Raw genomic sequence first — 9,225 nt, 5'->3', positions numbered from 1 at the left:
ATTTTTCAACAGTAGCTATGGACCAGGTTTGACTATACCACAAATCCTTATTTAATTCCTCTAAGTATTTCCTTTTTTTTTTTTTTACAGTAGCCATCCTGGCAGCTTACAATAAATACAGAATCAATTTGTTATTCAAGCCTTCTTCATTTGACCCACCCCATTTCCCCAGTAATGCTAATAGCGTGGCAGCATTATGGGCAGGAAGGAGTGAAGTGGCTGCTGTCTCCTCCCCATGACATGTGAACCAGGCCACTATGCATTGCATGATTAACATATGTAGCGCAATTCTATTAATAGCTTTTATCATTGTTAGTATTCTATAAATGAGTGTGCATTTCTTATGGAATGGTAAATGGAGGTTTTCAAAACTACTGCAAACCACCCCATCATGCCATTATCACAGTGGCCTTTCTACAATGATTACATATATGAATATAATTGAAAAACCATTTATTATTATTTTTAAAAATGAAGTGCTCCTTCAGGTACAGGTCCATTTAACTGGTACTTTTGGCTTAAGTTCAGCTCTTGAAAGCTTCAATGTAGGATCCCCCCCTTTTACCGCATCAAGGAACATGCACTCCATAGATAAGTCAGGCAACTTTATAGGACAGAAAATATTCCGCACCAATGAAGGGAAACCTCTGGCCCTCCAGGAGTTTGACTTCCAATTCCCACCCACCCCAGCATGGCCAATGGATGCTGAGAGTTGCAGAGCCACAACATCCCCCTTCCTGTTTGACACTGTGTCAGTGTCCTTCCAGTATTATTTCATGGCCTGAGTTCATGTGATCCAGATGGTAAACTGTCATGGCATTTAGTACAGCCACATCCTCACTGCCAATGCTAGTGTTAGAGCACTGCATGGTTCTCCTACATTAGGGATGGAGGAATCTTTGGCCCTCTAGATGATGCTAGGTGTTGTACAACTCCCATCAGCCCCAGCAACCATGGCCAATGGTCAGGGATGATGGGAGTTGTAGTTATGGAATATCTAAAGGGCCAACTTGCCCTTCCTCCTCTTTGAGGAACCCTGTGGAGTCCTCCCACTCTCTGGATCAGTTGAAAGCCCTAATATGTGGACATTCTCACATCAGTTCACCAAGGAGTTAAAACACCTGAAATTGTTAGTAGCAGGCTGATATTTATACCTCTTCATGTTCAGCCCTTTGGCCCTGATCAGACTGGACAGCTGAATATAAATAGGAGGCAATCCCCTTCGGCGTAATTAATTGCATCCACAGCAATAATTTCATAACCAAAGGAGGATGAAAGCAGATTGATTATTGATTCACTTTCTGTAATTGTTGTTTTGGCTTGTATATTTTCAGAAATGCTATTAGCATAGATGTTGTGTTCTGTGTTTGTGATAAAACATCTTCTATGCCAGGGGTCTGCAACCTTTAAGACAAAAAGAGCCACTTGGACCCGTTTCCGAAGAAGAAAAAACTGGGAGCCGTAAAACTCGTCACTATAAAAATAACTTTTTTGTCACTTTTTATTATTTCTTTGTTTGACCCCTTAGAATTACTCCTCCTCATAGAAATAAACGTTAAATTAACAAGTTACCTTTTTTTGTGTGTGTGTTTTTCACTCCCCTTCAAAACAGTGACCAGCGTACATGCCCCTTACAATGTAGCGGGCGGGAGGGCGGGCGGGAAGGTGACGTCGGGACGGTGCGTGACTAACGCACGCACCGCCCCCATGCGACGTCATAGCCAGTACAGCGCCCGCCACAGTGGGGAGTGTCGGGGCGCACAATGCGCCTCCTCCCCTCGCTAGTATCCGCCCCGGATGTAAAAGAGCCACATGGGGCTCCGGAGCCGCGGGTTGCAGACCCCTGTTCTATGCTGATGTAATCCGCTCTTTTCCCTATGCTTATGAACAGAAAAAAAGCGGACTCTAAAACTCTATCAAAAATGATCAATATTACCCCAAAGATGTTAAGCATTACAAATATAGGGATCTCTAGGTGGGACAGCAGAGGAGAATAATGTTCCACTGTGAAAGCAGAAACCCATGTGCTGATGCAACGTTCACCTTAGCGCTATGCTTGATTTAATGGTAGTGTAATTGCACAGAAAATGAGTCTTTTATTGTAGGTAATTCTCACATATCATGGTTAACACAGGTGACTTAGGTTTAGCTTAATTATTGGTATGTGAGACATTTTCTATAGGGAGCAACTGCAGCAGTTTCACATCTGAACCTTTAAGTCAAGGGCTCTAGTTTGTTACTTTTTTTGCCAAATTAATTTATTATGCCTTTGTAGCATGATCACATTTTCGGTGGCTCTGCCACAAAGCTTTAACTTGACTGGGCCCTCCATTCTGGATCAAGCGCAAAGGAATCCCCACATGGAGCACATTGCAGTAATACAATCTTGAAGTAAACAACACATAAACTACTGTAGTTTTCTCAGTCCAGGAACCATCGTAGCTGTTGTACAAGTTGCAGCTGGTAAAAGGCACTTCTAGCCATTGAAGTGACCTGGGCCTCCAGAGACAAAACTGGATTCAGAAACACCCCCAAACTTTTGGGGCACCTCCAAGCACTTGACCTTTTTTCAGACATGGGAACCACTCGCCCACAGAGCCTCTGACTTGCCAGGATTCAAGCTCAGCTTGTCTTTCCTCATCCATTTCACAACTGTGTCCTCTTCTGATTCAGATGTTGTGAAGAAACACAGGTGAATGTTCTCAGCAGACTATTGGCACCTTGCCCCAAAGTTCCTAATGACTACTTCCAGCGGCTTCACATGGATATTAAAGAGCATGGAATGTTCTCTTACAGATAGCAAATTCCATAATCCGACTTGTTCTGGTGCTGCAAGAGCCTCAGTTAAGTGCTTCCACCCAAGGTATCTCAGGTATTGATCCACCCTAGGTATTTCAGCTGGCGAAGTCTGCTAAATTAATGTGAAGTGGTTGGAGGCAGACTTTATTAAAGCTCCACAATGGTGCCACAGTTCTCTGTTGCTATGGAAACCAAGCTGTGGGAAGACAAAAAAATAAAATAATAAATGGAGACCCAAAGCATCAGCTCTCTTCTTCTTCTTTCTCTTTTTCATGTGATGTTCCCATGGGGACCGCTGAAAGCCTCATGGATGTATAACCATGAGAAAAGTCTAGAAAGGCTCCACGGAAAAGAGCAAGTCTCGGATCTCTTTGTCAGTCACCCACAGCTGAACAATCAGCAGTATTCTTTGATGACAGTGAGAGGGGGGGGGGGAAGAGAAGTGTCACACAAAAGCCATTAAGTCAGGCGGGACAGACTGCGTGCCGAAATGATACTAATAACGACAGAATGGCTTCTAATAAGACTAGCTTCACCATAGCACTAAAGGAGCTTGGTGCAGTTTGTTCCCGCATCAATTATCATATCTGGCAAGAAGTCCTGAACTTAGCAGATTTATGGCTAGTTCCTGGGATGTTGCTGGAGCAGCATTAAGTTAGAAGAAATGCAAAGGAAGTTGGTAGCTCTGCTAGGCTTGTTTTGTATTGTGCCATCATGGAGTGCCAAGGGATAGACACAAAGGAAGGACAGATTAGATTTCAAGTCAAAGAAACGGAAATGGTAAATAATAATGATAATAATTAATGATAGCTCTTTTCGAAAGCCTAGGTGAGCTGCTCCTGGAGACCTATATTCATGCACATGTGCTTTGAGCAGACCTTGAAAGGCCATTTCAAATCCAGCCAAAGCTGAAGAAATCAAAAGAGTCTTTTCCTCCTGACTGCATGGCAGTAAAAGGCCCCCCTTCAAAACGGCTCTGTTTCTCTCTGTCTCAAAAACACCCCTATCCCTGCACAGCTGAAAGGATTTTGATGCTGAGCACAGACTCTGGCAAAGAGCCTGAAGCTCATCTTCTATCGCCACTCTTTTCTAAAAAGTGCTCCTCCCCGATATTTCCTTTCCCCTCAAAAAGTAGGGCTTGCTCGCTGCACCCTGCAGCCCAGTGACTGAGGCAGAGTTATATACCAGTCCCCGTGGCTCTGGAAGGCCACATAAAGATGTCAACTCAGGCAGTTTCAAAAGAAGATCAGACCAATTCATGAAGGCCAAGGCTCCTGTCGGAGGCAATATATGCTTCTGAATGCCAGTTGGTGGAAACTGCAGGAAGGGGAGAGCTCTGCTGGCACTCAGGTCTTTGCTTGTGGATTTCCCATGGGCATCTGGTTGGGCACACTAAGAACAGGATGCCGGACTAGATGGGCCTTTGGCTTGATGCAGCTGGGCTCTTCTGACATTCACAGAGAGCCAGTGTGGTGTAGTGGTTAAGAGCAGTGGACTTATAATCTGGTGAACCGGGTTCGTGTCTCCGCTCCTCCACATGCAGCTGCTGGGTGACCTTGGGCTAGTCACACTTCTTTGAAGTCTCTCAGCCCCACTCACCTCACAGAGTGTTTGTTGTGGGGGAGGAAGGGAAAGGAGAATGTTAGCCGCTTTGAGACTCCTTCGGGTAGTGATAAAGCGGGATATCAAATCCAAACTCTTCTTCTTTTTCTTCACAGAAGGAGCCAGTTGGTACCCCTGTTCTCTCCCTCCTCCCATCCCACAAAGTGTATGGCATTTTAACATTACACTGAAAGTGAGGGCTGAGCTGGTGCGGCGGCAGCAGGAGGCCCCATTAGCTAAAGCGGTACCTCAGGTTAAGAACAGTTTCAGGTTAAGAACAAACCTCCGGAACGAATTAAGTTATTAACCTGAGGTACCACTGTATAATGTGAGTGGGCATTATGATCTTGGAAGACGTTCATGAGGGCCAGTTCTGGGGTGAGTCCTAGTACATGTTTAGTTATTTTGTGTATCTCTTATAGGACTGCTGTCAAGAAGGGTTGAATTTTAGGGCATTCCCACCACATGTGGAGGTATGTGCCTGTGGAGGTGCAGACTCTCTAACATCTTGGTGAGGTTCCTGGGTGTATCAGTGCCAGTTTCCATGGTGTTAAGTACCACCTGTAGGTGAGTTTCAGAGTGAGTTCCCTTCTTTTGGTTAATACGGACTTAAATGGAGGTTTAGACCACATTCTAGTCCATTGAGGGGGGTTAACTGCAAAGCCTATGTCATGCTCCCATTGTTCTTTGATTGTGTCAAAGGGGTTTGTGGGATTTTGGAACAGTATTTTGTATATTGTGGATACCATCCCTTTACCGTGTCCCTTTGCTGTCAGGAAAAGGTTTTCAAGGTGGGCAAGGGCCTAGTGGCTGCTGATTTTACTGCTGGATTGTTTAAGAAGGCATGTAGTTGAATGGTGTGTTAGCCAAGGTATTTGGGTGTCCCCTAGTTTGTCTTGTATTTCTTGTTTTGGTATAGTGTGGGTTTGTTGTTTTTGTAGAAGTCTTTTAGACAGTGTAGGCCTTTGGCTTGCCAGGTTTTTACCTGGAGATTTTGTGCTGCGTGTTGGAATAGTGGGTGACAGGCCAGGAGGGTTAGCGGGGAGGGGGATAGTTTGCCTACTTTTCCCTTCTGTGTGAACCTGTTCAGTGTTGTGGGGATTTACTTTAGTTTGTTTTGGAGAAATGGGTGTGCTGTTGACGGGATGTTTTTGATGGTTTCTCTCTCCCAGTGGACCCATTGTTTCATCTCATCTTCTCGAGCATACGGAATTATGTGGCGTACTTGGTTGGCGATGTCATATGATTCTATGTTGAGGATTCCCCATCCTCTTCCTGAGGAGGGGAGGTGCAGGTATTTGGGGCTTATTCTTGGCTTTTTGTGTGAGCAAATAAACAAGTATAGTTTTTTCTGCCACTTCTGGAGTTGGGTTGGGCGAATCCAGATTGGGGTTGGGAGTTTGGAATAAATAGGTTAGTTTTGGAAGGGTGATCATTTTGAACACAGCATACTTTTGTGATTATGATGATGAAATCTAATTGCATCACAAAGGGCTGCCACCTTTGGCTCTAGAAAAGGGAATAATTGCATCCACAATTAATCATTTGCATGACGTAGGAGGATGATTAGACAAATTCATGAAGAATAAGGCTGTCGTTGACTGTTGGCCATTATGGCCAAGCTCTGCCTCCACAGCTGGAAGCAGCAATGCTTCTGAATGCCAGTTGCTGGAAACTTCCAGAAGGGGGAGTGTTCTTGTGCTTGGATCCTTCATCTGTGTTTCCCACAGACATCTGTTGGGACACTATGACAACAGGATTCACTGGCCTGATCCAGCAGGGTCTTATGTTTTTAGATTGGAGGACAGGTAAACATATTTGCTTGGGTGACTCCTAGATCTGTCAGTCATGGAGGAAGTTAAAAGGTTGTCCCTCAATTGGCCAATTAAGTTCTCCTCACTCTAGGGCTTCAGAAGAAGGAATATGTATCCAAAAGAGGAAATATGTGATTTAACATTCAAGGGCTGATTTTACATTTGTCACTTGTATTTTCTACTAACTTTACAACATTCATGGTTAATACAGTTTGCATCTTGCACCAAATACATTAAATATGATGTAAATGTCAAACACCCAGATACGTTCTAGAGAGGGAGCCCTGTTAGTTAGTTGCAAAAAAAAGCAAGACAGAGTCTTGTGGTACATTAAGGACTATCACATATTATTTCATAAGGTTTAGTGGGTGCTTCCAGACAGGGCTTTTTTGCCACAAAGGGAACATTCACGTCCAGTTCTTCTGTGACCATGACTGGCACACAATCATCCTTCCACTTTGTTTTTTCAGCCTTAGATTATTATTTTTCTCCATAGGTATTCCACTGTTTCCCTCCCATACTAGTGGGAGGTCCTTTTCTTTCTGTGCTCAATTTTTTGGTCCTCCCCCCCCCCAGTCATTACTCTTCCACCCTCCACTACCTGTTCCTGGTCTGGGCAGGCATGCATGCAGGTAATTCTGTATCTGTGCACATAGACATTTATTTCCCACAAAAAGTTGGCAAGAGCAAATATTTCAAGCCCCTTGGCTATCATGTTTCACAATGGGCAAAATGGAATCTTGTACTTTTGTGGGAGGGGGCAACACCCATTTCCATTGTAACAATACAGAAGTCTTGCACCAGACTGATGTTGACCTATACTGAAATCCTGATCAAAGTGCCTTGCACAAGACCTCTATATTAATTTTTTCTAAGTCTCTATGTGCTGCTTTTACAGCCTCTAAGCTAATCCTCCCTGTGTGCTGAGATATTGCAAGAGTAGGTCCTCTGAACTGGGGCAGCATCCACAACATGCATGAAAAGCATGTTTAAAGCAAACGCCTTCCTGCAAAGAACCCCGCCCCGGGACCTGTAATTTGCTTAGGGTCCTGGGAATTGTAGCTCATTGAGTAAACTACAGTTCACATGATTACTTGGGAGGTGAAACTATGACTATTAAAATTGTATAAACGTGGTTTAACTGTATAGTGCAGATGCACCTTTAGGTACCAGGTGAAAATGTTCCTATTCAACCAGGCCTTTGGCTGATTAGCAGCTGACACCCTTTTAAATGTGTGTGTGTGTGGGGGGGAAATTACTGGTTCTTCTTCCTCTTCTTCTTCTTCTTCTTCTTCTTCTTCTTCTTCTTCTTCTTAATTTTGTGTTTTTTATATTGTATTTTTATGTTGTGAACCGCCCTGAGATCTAGAGGTGAAGGGTGGTATACAAATTTTAATAATAATAATAATATTGGTGTGCCTTCAGCATATGGCATTTGGTGGGAATAGGCAGACTTGTATTGTTTGGGTTGCCAGAAGCACAATGGCTAAGTTGTGTGTTCACGTGAGGAGTAAATGGATGCATGGGCATAGCCAAGGGGGTGGGGCAGGGAGGGGCAGCGGGCCTTCCCATAAATAAAAATAAATAAAAATAAATAAAGATACATAGCTAACTGAGGTTCTGCCACCACCCAACAAAAGACCTGCCCTCCCAACAAAAGGTCTGCCCCCCCTTCGCAAAAAAATCCTGGCTACGCCCATGAATGGAAGTAGGGATAAAGTTGCTAGGTACTGCCCATCAAAATGTCACCACCACCCTGCAAAAATGTGATAATGAGCTTCAACAAACTAATAACTGTGGATGTATAAAGGGTTATTACTTAGCTAATTTTCCAAAGTAATTGGAAATCTGTATGAAATGTAAAAAAAAAGAAGAAGTAAAAGATGGCCTTCTGGTGCTGACAGGGCAAAAAACTTGTGTGCCTGAGCAGCACTGATTTCACAATAAACCTCCACCTGAAAGCACCCTCTGTTGCAACCAATGCCACAAACTTAGAGAGATCAATCACAACAGAGTTGCTGAAACCTAATGCCACAATGAATCTGTGAGTCTTGAAGATGCCAGATATGAATTCATATCAGGACATAATGCAAACAAAGCAGAGAGCTATACACACCTATTAACAATCTAGATACTACAACTCAGTACAGGACCATAGCACATGTATGATTATGATTTATTGGAAGCAATTCTGAGTTCAATAGGACAAACTCTTCAGAACGCATGCATAGGGTTACAGCTTTAATACAGAACTTGCTATGTGACATGTTGCACCATTCCTAAATGTATTTCCAGTACTGGGTCAGATGAAAGCATAAGAAGCAAACAATTAGTAGATTATGGAAATTGTCAGGGGAAATGTGCAATTGTAACGCCAACTTTCTGAAATTTAATTTGGGAGCGAGCTCCTCGATCTCAGAGGAGCGTGAGTAAACATGCTGAGCTGGGAAATAAAGATGGAGAGACAAAATATTATTCTCTCTCTGCCCCCAAGTTTATGCTAGGATTCTTCGGAAACGGATACGTACCAAATCAGCATACAGATAGGCGCCGTTGCGTCGTGACCCTCACTCGTGGATCAGTCCTCAGTGACTGTTGCATTTTCCAAACTAGTAGATTGACTTTTCTTTCCCACAGCCTGTCACCTGCTTGATCTGTCGCTGATTTTGTCATGGTACTCGCCAACTTTGGATAAATTTAGGACATACACTGCCGCTGAAGGGACGATGGGAGAAATTTGGAGCCAGTGAAAAAGAAAGTCGATTTTGCTCTGTGTGTGTGTGTGTGTGTGTGTGTGTCTGTGTGTGAGAGAGAGAGAGAGAGAGAGAGAGAGAGAGAGAGAGAGAGAGAGAGAGAGAGAGAGAGGCGGGTTTCACACAGGGACAGCCCCCTGCCCGGGGTCTGCTCACCAGCAAGTTATCTCTCCGGAGGAGGGGAGGGAACGCGCACGCTGAGGTGCCGCCCCCAGCTCTCTTCTCTCCGCGCATTCGCTCCAGCTATTGTGACGTCA

General features: G+C 44.0%; 1 long non-coding RNA gene across 1 annotated transcript; it reads right to left on the bottom strand.

Annotated features, from left to right (window-relative positions):
- Positions 1-2,076: 2,076 nt before the first annotated feature.
- Positions 2,077-9,180, bottom strand: LOC310750588. Its single transcript, XR_014542120.1, has 2 exons — positions 8,744-9,180; positions 2,077-2,995 (listed from the first exon to the last, which is right to left on the bottom strand). It is a non-coding gene; the product is annotated as an uncharacterized lncRNA (long non-coding RNA).
- Positions 9,181-9,225: the final 45 nt, after the last annotated feature.

Source organism: Podarcis filfolensis (genome assembly GCF_964270895.1).
Source record: "Podarcis filfolensis genome assembly, chromosome: 1".
In the NCBI taxonomy this organism is placed as follows: domain Eukaryota; kingdom Metazoa; phylum Chordata; class Lepidosauria; order Squamata; family Lacertidae; genus Podarcis; species Podarcis filfolensis.
Note: the sequence above shows the minus strand (reverse complement) of the source record. Positions and strands in the feature narration are given on the sequence as shown.